At 40.4% G+C, this 12,202-nt stretch overlaps 1 protein-coding gene across 7 annotated transcripts in view; it reads left to right on the top strand.

Moving 5' to 3' along the window:
- ANKS1B (ankyrin repeat and sterile alpha motif domain containing 1B) overlaps positions 1-12,202 on the top strand; it is a 287,292-nt gene that overhangs the window by 222,064 nt on the left and 53,026 nt on the right. The window lies entirely within an intron of this gene.

Genomic DNA, 12,202 nt, shown 5'->3' with positions numbered 1-12,202 from the left:
AACGCGTAGTTTCGCAACAGCTGAAGGGCCGTAGTTTGGAGATCCCTGGTGTACATAGACAAATCAAAACAGTCTCTGTCAAGAAGAAACATTAAAGCTGAATTCTAGACAGACAGCTAAGTACACAGATTAAATATCTAGTCCTAAAATTTACACAGCTCCACTGGATGAACCACTTACAGAAAAGAATATAGTAGTTTTCTCTCTCCACTCCCAGGATGGTGACTCTAACAGTGAAAGAGCAGCAGCAGACTTATGAGATCATCCCTGCGCTCACCCTGCTGTCTCCCCTTATCAGCATTTACCTTGTCATTACATCTGCATACAGCACACCTTTGTACAGAAGACAGCAAGAGGCGGAAATCAAGTCATATTTCGGTACTTACACTAGTTGCATTAAAAAAAATGTAATTATTTATTAATAAATACATATCTGCCTTTATTTATGTCTTTAAAGAGCTCCAATCATCACCCCCCCCCCCAAAAAAAAATAAAAGTCAGCAGCTACAAATACTGTAGCTGCTGGCTTTTAATATGTATAGACACTTTTCCTGTCCAGGGATCCAGCACTGTCCTCTCCTGAGCCAAGTATTCAATGGGTCCAGGCACCAGCGTTCTAACCAAGGGAAACCAGCAGTAAAGCCTTGCGGCTTGACAGCCGCCTTCCCACTGGGCTTGCCCGAGCTGGACTGCGCATTGTAAATGGTCTTGCAGTCTTATGGGACCTGCGATGTGTCCAAGAAGACTGTGGGGGAAGGAGGGGGGCTGAACTTCCTCTCAGATCGCCTTGGCGATCTGGCCGGAAGTGGTAGCGGGTACCTGTCAAAACCAGGTACACTCCCCCCCCCCTCCCATTGCCAATTGTTAGAGAGGAGGGAGTAGGATGCAAATAAGCGGTACTTCCACTTTTGGGTGAAATTCTGCTTTAAGCTTTAAAGGATTACTGTACTTTTAGTACAGTTGAGTGCAGCCTGTAATGTTACATCCTTACCTATCTCCCCATTTCAGCAATCTTCTCTCTATGGCCCTACCTGGTGCCACACAGCCTTTCCTCTGATAATGTCTGCACTGAATCCTCTTCATAATGCATATGTATGAAGCTGCCCCATTCATTCCAAAGGTAAGTCATAGTCATGGTGGCCTTCAACAGTCCAGTGGAGTATGTCATTTCTTTAGGAATGAATGGGGCCACCGCCAATAGGTACTATTTACTATGTACATAGTACATAGGTATATGCAGTGTGTACCTATCTATTGTAGGTACTAATTGCCAATTTAAGTGGAAGCTAGAATGTTTTTTGGGTTCTGTAAAGAAACTAAAACGTATAAAGGGAATCCAAGACAAGAAAATATTCAGATCCTGGTGGGTTTTGAGCCCACAATTCCTGATGGCAAGAGTTTTAACCATTTAGTCGCTTTGCTGGCTACATTTGCTTGGGCAACTTATACATTGTCTAGTGAGGACATTTACCTTACTTCGGGGGGCCCAACGTATGTAATGTACAGCAAGGCTTAAAGAGTGTTAAGAGTTAGAAATAAATGACATACAACATATTATATAGAGTGTGGTGGTAAAGGAAATATGTAACATACAACATAGCGTATAGGATGCAGGATCAGCAGCTTGTAACATACAATGATGGAGTGGGAATGTCCCAGCTATGGTGTCAGTGGCAGCAGGCATGCTGCATTGATAAATATCGGGGGGGGGGGGCAAGAATGCACTTGAAACTGCTATCAGGGGTTACTTATTTGAGAGGATAGGCTCCTTGTCCTGTCCCACCAGCTCTGGCTCTGCCAAGTGAGGTCAGCTTTAGAACTATACAGATTCTGATGGTCCCTCTATAGTTTGTGCATTTTTGTTGGTAATATAGTGTACTATTATATTATACCCACCTATGGTCTGCATACCCAGACTAGCAGAGCAGGATGGTAAAGCAGAGGTTTATGAAATTTCCCTTCCAGTTCTGTACCTTGAGCCTCAGTTTGCTTTGTGTGGCTATGACATTTGATCTTGTTTAATACTAAGGGTAGCCAGTAGACTGGGGATTGCACAAGACCGTTTGCTTAGGAGGGCAAGAGTTATAAATCGGACCCTGAGTGCCTTATGAAGTGGACCAGCTCTTGACAGCTTTATGGATAGACTGAAATGTAGATAATGCACACCATGCTGGTGACTTTGAGAAATGGGACAATGATCCACTGCATCGAGAAAAGAAAATCAATGAACCTTAAGACAATTCCCGAGCGGGGTTGAAGCTCAGGTCCTTTGCTTCCCTGCCTCTTTCAAAGGACTATAAATGCATTGATTTTCATTATACCACTGTACACTCAACTTTCATTTTTCACTCCTTTGAGGGAAAGCATCTGGTGGGTTTATTAAAGGCAAAGATTGAATAGGAACAAGATTCGTTGTCAGCCGACAAGAGGTATTGCAGGTGACTCTATCTCATCCCATAATATAAACCTCTGGAGGGTTCTGTTTTTCTTTTCAAAGATTAATTCTGACAATGATCTTGATTAGTCCTTGTGCATTAAAGATGTTGCTCCATTCAGAACTGCCATTGTCTTTGTTCACTGCTAAGTGCTTTTTTTCTTCATTTAAATTTCCTTTTTATAAATTTTTTTCTTGATTTTTTTTCAATTTTTTTGGCAGCCCAGAGTCTGCATTATTCAGATAAAGTAAAAATAGTTGAAACAGTGGAAGTTTTCATTTGTTGAGAAAAACTTTGACAACTTTTCAGGGTTAAAATGTTTTAGAAGTCTTTTCTTCCCTGGTTCAGGAAAGAAAAGACCTTCTAGAGGAATTAAGCGAACAAATCAAACGTAAATTTTCCCTGGTTTCCACATTATTGTACAAACAGACTAACAAAAGTGGAAAACTAGTAGTTAGATTGGCAAAAGGCAGAAGAGCTAACATTACTGTTACAACAATCACAACAAGACAGGTAATAGCGATCATAAAACAGAGGATATAGCTATTCAGTTTACTAAGTACTACGGATGATAATTTACACTCTGAGGAATCAGAAGACTCTTGTCCTTTAGACCAGCACTGTTTAATCTCGGAATATCTGACGACTCACAGCAATTTCTGTATGCCAAAGAACTGGAAGAGCCAATTTCAACAAGTGAATTACTTCAAGCTTTACAACAAACGAATAGAAAGAAAAATTACTGCGCTAATATGAATGGAAAAGAAAGCTGCTAACACCACAATTGACAAAAATTGCATAAAACTAAAAATACATAAGTGCAGCACTAAAAAATACATCAAGTGATCATATATATATATATATATATATATATATATATATATATGAACATATATCACACAGAACCATCATATCAAATAGGTGTACACTATAAAGTTCATAGAAGAGACAGTCCACATAATGCCAACAGGGAAGTGTCCATATATAATCCAAATTCCCAAGAGGGCGTGGAATGAAGAAACACAGATGCCAATAGCCACAAGCATGACAATCCCACCACCACAGATTGTGATATTGCGCTTACCAGAAGCTGTGGACTCTATACGGCAAATGAGTCACACAAGCAGGGATGATTAACATCAGCTAAGGAAGCCCCAATCACTCAGGAGTCTTCTGTGTGAATAAAATCAATTTATCGCTCAAAAAATTGTAGAAAACAGTGCTTTTGGTATGAAATTGCCTTAGCGGGAGCTGGACTCTTATGCATTTCGTCAAACATGACATCCTCATAGGGCTCAATGAGGACCTACGAGGATATCATGTTTGATAAAACGTGTCAGTGTCCAGCTCCTGCCAAGTCAAGCCATACCGAAAGTGCTGTTTTCTGCAATTTTTTGTAAGTGTTCTGTATTTTTTAAATAAAATGTATTCTTAATGGTTTTACACTATGTGCGACTACATGGCTTGTTTCCACATACTTGCTTGAACCCGGGAGACCCGGTCCATCTAAGCAGAAGTCAATCCTTACCAGAATTTGAGTGTTATATTGATTTTATCCACATTGAAGACTCCTGAGCAATTGGGGCTTCCTTAGCTGATGTTAATCATTACTGCTTGGGCGACTCATTTGCCATATGGTACTTGAGTCCACAGCTTCTGGTAAGCGCAATATCACTATCTGTGGTGGTGGTATTGTCACGCTGGAGGATTACAGGAACCCCGGCTCATTAATCACAGTTTGGACCCCATCCCCCCCTGTGTGGAACTACATCCACTCTCGTATCATTTACTGCCATTTTAGTGGAAACCAAGGGTGAGTACTACATCTAGTGGACACTTTAGGAACAGGCACCTATGTTCCTTGATACTCACCCCCATTACATTGCACCTTATCACGGACATTAGTCCAGCACAATTATTTTTTGTATAGGGGGCCTCTCTCTCCCCCTCCTTTTTTCTTCACCATATCATTTATTGACATCTTCTTTAATTTTTACCACTTAAGATTCTGGTGCACATCTTTGTTCTGATACATCCTTTTACACTTCCCAATAAAATATATTTTGCACTTAGTGATATCAGCTTTATTTATTTATTTTCTCACAGCACTTTAAGTATATCTAGGGCGTATTACATTTAGCCCATTTTTTGTCTCTGCGTTTTTGTCTCTGCGTTTCTGCACTAAGAACTTTATTATATTATATATTGTGTCACCATCTATATGTTATATGGTTTATGATAAGATCACTTTGTAGCATCTTGGCACATCTATAATACCAGGTAGCGCCGTTTCCAACCTCTCCCCCTTTTTTCTCATACATTTTTACTCACTACCTATGGCTTTTTCATTTCTTATCCCTAAACCGAACCCCTCCGCTACAAATGCTTGAAGCCTATATCACTGTCCTCCACAGGAAAGGAAAGGTACGCTACCCTAGTTCAAAACTACTGCACTGTATCCCTCTTAAATGTGGATATCTATTTATATGTAAAAGTGCTTGCAAACTGCTTGCTTCCCCTATTGCCATCAATAATCTCCCTAGAACAGGTCATATTTATTTTGGGAAGGGAAACCCATGACAATACTCATATCTATTAATATCCATAACTGTTTTTTAAAATGGCTTCTTAGGAAACGTTATATAAAGTACAGATACCCACATCCTAGAATGTATAGTAGGACATGTTTGGAGAATTGGGGAAAAGGGATTTTTTCGGTACTGTCCTAAGACATTACAAACAACTTGTATAAAATCAATTAGATTTATTTCACATATACAAAAACAGAATTACAATACAAAATCAAAACAAAGCATTCAAAGTGCATAAATTGGTCCCTCTATACACTCCCTTTCTAGGAGGATGCTTATACAAGGCTACCTCAAAAAGTATTGTAGGTATAGATAGTCAAGCTCTTCAGAAGAAAAGACAGTGAAAGGGGACCAAACACTAGTGAGAATAAAAAACATAAATACACAATATAATGTTTAATTAGTGATACTTAACTTGCATATTCCAAAGAAAATAGTGTGTTTTCCTCAAAGTCTGAGTCGACCCAGTCAGCAAACCAAAAGAGACACCGAGGTCTATGTCCCCGGGCGAGCACTATGGACCCCTGCAGGTACCATATGTAATGCAATATGTTATAATGTAGTCATATGTAGTCATATTTATAGATCCCAATGCACTGTTTTCAGACATATTGCAACATGCAGGTTGTAAGATACATACCATCATGGCATATAGAAAGGGTCACAAACTATGTCAGAGGTGGGGTAGATGGAACACAAATGGATCTTAAGGTCGTAAAAGGAGATTAGGTATCAAAAATTGATATATTCCACCTTTAATTCCATCAATTTGGTATATGTGTATCTAAAATAAGAAATAAGAAACAATACCAATTCCCAAGCCAAGCAAATAGGGGTAGAGAAAATATATCATAAAATTCCTAACTAAGAAAGGAAAGGGGGAGGAAAGAGGGAAGGGAAAAAGGAGGGGGGAGGAGGGGGGGAAGGGGAAAGGGAAACATAAGGGGAAGGGGAGAGAAAAGGAAAGGAAAAGGGGATGGGCAAGAGAAGAGGGTGGGAATGAAGAAGGTATACGTTTACCTAGTGTAGGTAATGAGCTTGTTGTTCACACAATTAAAAGAAAAAAGAATTAAAAGAGAAAAAAAGGATGAGGAACACCTCAGGTAGAACCTATGAACGAAAATGGCAGACATGTAAATAGGCTGTAAGTGAACACCAAATTAACCGCTTGCTGACCACCCCACGCAGATTTACTGCGGCAGGGCGGCTCAGCTGCGCATAATCACGTACATGTACGTGATTATGTGCATGCAGCCTTGGCAGCCGCGCTCCCACTGTGATTAGATACAGTGGGAGCCAGACTGCGGGAGGAGTGGTCTCGATTGCCACCGGCCTTCCGCGATCTTCACTGAAACTGACAGGAGAGCCGCCTGCCTATGTAAACAAAGCAGGCGGCTCTTCTGTCACACAGGCACAGTGAGCCAAGCTGAAACACCGATCTCTGTGTGCCTGTCACAGAGCCCCCCCCTCACAGTTAGCAAGCACATTTAGGCTTACATTTAACCCCTTGATCACCCCCAGTATTAACCCTTTCCCTGCCATTTATACAGTAACAGTGCATATTATTTAGCACTGATTACAAAAAGTGTCAAAAATGTCAGTTAGGGGTCAGATCTGTCCGCTGCAATGTCACAGTCCCGCTAAAAACTGCTGATCGCCAACATTACTAATAAAAAATAAATAAAAAGTCCTAAAATCTATCCCATAGTTTGTAAATGCTATAACTTGCATAAACCAATTAAAATACGCTTTTTGGGATTTTTTTTTTATCAACGATATGTAGCAGAATATACATTGGCCTCAACTGATAAAAAAATGTGATTTTTAAAGCTCTATTTATGGGAAAAAAGGACATCAATTGTATTTGGGTACAGCGTCGCACGACCGTACAATTGTTAGTTAAAGTAATGCTGTGCCGAATCGTAAAAAATGGCCTGGTCATTAAGGGGGTAAAACCTTTCGGAACTGAATCGGTTAAACAGCGATCATGAAGTTGATGCATAGTCCAATGGGTGTAAAACAAAGCCATTACAAAGTAAATACCCCGAGTAGAATGAACCATCTGCGCTCATTAAGCGCCATGTGTCAAAGAAATGACATCAGGGAGGCCACTAGAAGTATTTAGGGGCCTCCCTGATGTCATTTCTGGCTGGCAGATGACATGATGGGGCCCGATACCTGATTGCGCATGCGCCGATGTGTCAGGCGCACGTGCGTTGCCATCATTGAGGTCGAGTTAGATTGGACGGAAAGCCGGCTTGGGGGCCGCCCAATGGCCAATCTAAAACATAGTGGCCAAAGAACCAAATGCACATAGATGAATGGCGCATGCGCCAGCCACATAGTGCACTCCGGAGGTTATTCCCAACAATCACTCGGCTCGCAGGCAAGGGGGACGACCTCCTATGGGGAATCCCTATTCTCTCCTCCCTCTACAGGCATCGCATGCTCGCCCAGGGACAGCCAACGAATGCACCCTCAAGTGGCCATCGTAGGTATCATCAGTTGAGGCAAACATCCTAAAAAAATTGCAAAAACAGAATTACACATAATTATAATGAATTATACAGAATGAAGACCTTTAATGAAAGAATGAAAAAGTTATACAAACACACTAGAATCTTTACAAAGTATAAGTATCCTTGTTTCATTAAAGGTCTTTATTCTGTATAATTCATTATAATTATGTGTAATTCTGTTTTTGCAATTTATTAGGATGTTTGCCTCAACTGATGATACCTACGATGGCTACTTGAGGGCACCTTCGGTGGATGTCCCTGGGCGAGCATGCGATGCCTGTAGAGGGAGGAGAGAATAGGAATTCCCCATAGGAGGTCTTTTCCCTTGCCTGTGAGCCGAGTGGCTGTTTGGAATAACCTCTGGCGTGCAGTCTGTGGCTGGCTCAGGCACCAATCAACTATGTTTTAGATTGGCCATTGCGTGGCCCCCAAGCCAGCCTTCTGCCCAATGCAACTCAACCTTAATGATTGCAACGCGCGTGCGCCTGACACATCAGTGCATGCGCGATCAGGTATCAGGCCCAGTGACGTCATCGGCCAGCGACCAGGCTGGCTGACCGTCGCTGGGTTGGAGCAGAATTTAAGGACCCACCCTGCTGTCATTTCTTTGACACATGGCACTGGATGCACACAGATAGTTCTTTCTCCCCCAGGTATTTACTTTGTAAGGGCTTTGCTTTACACCAATTGGAGTATGCATCAACTTAATGATCGCTGTTTAATTTGGTGTTCACTTACAGCCTATTTACATGTGTGGCATTTTCGTTCATAGGATCTACCTGAGATCTTCCTCTTTTTTTTTTTTCTTTTTTGATTGTGTGAACAACAAGCTCATTACCTATACTAGGTAAGCTTACACCTCCTTCATTCCCACCCTCTTCTCATTCCCACCCTCTTCTCTTACCCACCCCCTTTCCCCATTTTCTTCTCCTTTTCTCCCCCTTCCATTTCCCTTTCTCCTTTCCCCCATTTTTCCCTTCCCTTATCCCTCCCCCTTTCCTCTCCCCTTTCCTTCCTTAATTGTAAATTGTAGGATATTTACGCTACCCTTATTTGCTTTGCTTGAGAATTGGTATTGTTTCTTATTTTAGATACAACATTTGTATTTACATAGCACCAAATTGGTGGAATTAAAGGTGGGATATATCCATTTTTGATACCAAATCTCCTTTCATGACCTTAAGATCAATACATATTCCATCAACCCCACCGCCTACATAGTTTGTGACCCTTTTCTATATACCATAATGGTATGTATCTTACACCCTGCATGTTGCAATATGTCTGACAACAGTGCATTGGGATCTATAAATATGACTACATTATAACATATTGCATTATATATGGTACCTGCAGGGGTCCATAGTGCTCACCCGGGGACATAGACCTCGGTGTCTCTTTTGGTTTGCTGACTGGGTCAACTCAGACTTTGAGGAAAACACACTTTTATACTTTCTTTGGAATAATTGCAAGTTAAATGTCACTAATTGAACATTATATGGTGTATTTATGTTTTTTATATTCACTTATAGTGAAAGGTCCCCTTTCGTTGTCTTTTCTCCTGAAGAAGCGGGCAACCGTGAAACATGTTGAGATCTTGACTGTCCATACCTACAATACTTTCAGCGGTAGCCTTGGATAAGCATGCTCCTAGAAAGGTGTAAGGGACTGTATTGAGGGACCCATTTATGCCTTTGAATGCTTTGTTTTGATTTTGTATTGTAATTCTGTTTTTGTTTTTGTATCTGTGAAAATAAATTGAATGGATTTTATACAAGTTGTTTGTAATGTCTTAGGACCGTACCGAAAAAATCCCTTTGCCCCGATTCTTCATTGGCCTGGGATTATTTGGAGGCCGTTCTCATCACTTTTGGCTTGGGAGGCTTTATGCATGCAAGCATCTACAGCCTTTAGTTTTGTCCCCAGGCCAGGGTGAAAGTTAACGCCCACCTGTTGGACATTTTTCCCATCCGAAATAAAAACTAGACAGGGGTACTATCCCCGAACATTATTGTTTTAACTTTACTACAGTAAAATCACTGTGATACCCTGGTGCGAATGTGTGATATACAACAGAATAAATCTCTTACTGTATGTGTAAAATTGTGTATAAATATAGTGCTTGGTTGCTGCTATAAACTGACATGCCTTCCCGCACCCCAAAAAACAAAAGTACAAAAAAACGAAAAGCGCAACACTATTAAAAGGTCATAAAAATGTATAGAATAACAACTAATATAATAAATAAAGACATTTCTAAAGGTGCTTCATATTTTCACATTTACACACACCATATAAGAACACCCTTATTATGCCAAAAACATAAATGGTATAAGAATATCAATGTGCTAAACACACAGTGCAATTAAAATATAAATGAAAAAAAAATTAATTTGGTTGACCTTACCACTGTGTAGGTCGACGGTTCAGGTAAGCTGCTGCGCAGACTGGTGGTGGATACACAGAGGTGGTGCACTTCTGCATGTCATTTTAATATTGTGCACAAAAGATCTGGAATTTGGGCAAGCTGGATATTATATGTTTTTATTCATTATTAACGTTTCTGCTAAAATTTACTTTTTTGATTTTTGTTTTAATTGCATTGTGTGTTTAGCACGTTAATATTCTTACACCATTTATGTTTTTGGCAAAAAAAAAGTGTGCGTTTATATGGGGATTGTAAATATGGAAATATGAGGCATGGCTCATAGGGAAATAGGGGGCATCCACATTGGCGATATACGGTGGCAGCTTTCAATTACGACATTCCATTATTTTATTCTAGCCCCCTGACCACATTGCCCAATCTTCTCAAAGAACTGAAGCTTTTTGTTTCTCTTTCCAACTATAAAATAAAGCTCAAAAAAATCAAAATAAAACCTTACGCGCTGAACGTGATCATGCCCCACACTTTGGTCATGCCAAGCTGAGTTTCCTTTTGTGCAGAACTCTGGGACTATTACCTTTCTTTGGATCCAGCTCCCTACCACCTTTAAAGAACCCTACAAATGAAAATTTCTGCCTCTTCTCCAGGAGGTACAAAAAGATCTGAGGCAATTGGATAAAGCCAGTCTCTCCTGGTTCGGTAGAGCGGCTACTTTAGAAATGAATATTTTGCCAAGGTTTCTTTATTTATGACAAGTCGTTTGATTACCCACAACTTTTCTAACGACACTGCCAAATTTATTTGGTACCTTTATCTGGAAAGGCCCAATCCCAATATTCTGTTTGACACATCTCTTCACCCTTGACAAGGTGGTCTTGGGGTTCTGACTTCAAACGATTTCATAAAACATGTCTTTAAACCAGATTATTGAGTTGGAACCTACATGCCTTAACAAAAGACTGGATTTCCATCGAGCAGCCTGTGACTGAGGACACCTTGACCTCCATATCCTGGCTTACCTCATCTGAGTTTTTAGCCACCTGGAGTCTCATCCCTTGATTGGACCAACTTTATGTTGTTTTTGTGAACTATGAAGATCAACCTGTATTTCCACAGCCCTGGGTCCTATGACCCTTTTCTGAATAACCCAGAGTTTTCCCGGGCCTACAACAAGGCTTTTATTCGCGGTATGATTTTAAAAAGCCTCTGAGCTGACATCCAGCATTTACCATAAACAACTACTGCTTCTGTGGGTCTTATTTTTACATTGTAGAATATTATTCCATTAGAAAGACTTTGCATATTCCCCTCCCCTTCTCTGCAAGGACATCTTATTTCCAAAATTTATTCCATAATATCTGCCTCTGCTTCAGATTTTCTTTCCAAGATCACAGCCAAATGGGACATAGGGCTGAGTACTTTTTTGTCTGAATTAGAATGTTTGTATACCTATCCATAAAGGGTCGCAAAATCTTTCTATCCAGGAACTTAATTTTAAAGTCTTCTCCCATTGGTACAGAACTTCCTCGTGTCTCCACAAAATCTTTCCACAGGTTCCGAACTAGCTTTGGCAGTGCAGACAAGACAATGGCTCATAGTGCTTCATAGTGCTTTATATATGGTGGTATTGCCTGATTTACAACCTTTCCACAGTCTTGTAGTGAAAATTACTACGTATCCTTTAGACTTCTCCCCATTCCAATATTTGCTCCAACACTCCACTGTTATGCATTGTTCCTACCACAAATCATGGGCTACACATAGGATTAACATGGCTTGCATGTGCATACTGTTTTTTTTGTAGATTTCCTAGCCCTTCTCTAAAAGACAGTTTTTTACACTTAAAGAAGATTGCAGAAATGGAGGAGCTTTTTCACATCTAACAGGATCCTTTATTAGCATACACTAAAGCCTAGGCTTGCTGGTTCCGATATCAAAAGTCTGGGGAATACTGATACTAAGACCTCCCTTAGTTTATTCCTAGCGGAGCTTGTGCCATGTCTATCTGTACCCAAAGGACAGTAGTGGATGAGAAGACACCACTAGATTACCACATTGGGGGAAGGGGTGGAATTCTGCTATCCGCTTATAACGCATAGTCAAGCTCAGTGATGGCTTTATATTTTTTTAATGATGCACATGTCTATGTTCTGGTAATACCACCAAACGTCTCCATACCAACAACTTACACTTTTCATGTTTTGCAATACTGCAACATTTTTATTACCAATTCTTTGTACCATGTCAGTAAATGAAGCCAATGTTTTGAAA

The sequence above is a fragment of the Pelophylax lessonae genome (genome assembly GCF_965119305.1).
Source record: "Pelophylax lessonae genome assembly, chromosome: 4".
In the NCBI taxonomy this organism is placed as follows: domain Eukaryota; kingdom Metazoa; phylum Chordata; class Amphibia; order Anura; family Ranidae; genus Pelophylax; species Pelophylax lessonae.
Note: the sequence above shows the minus strand (reverse complement) of the source record. Positions and strands in the feature narration are given on the sequence as shown.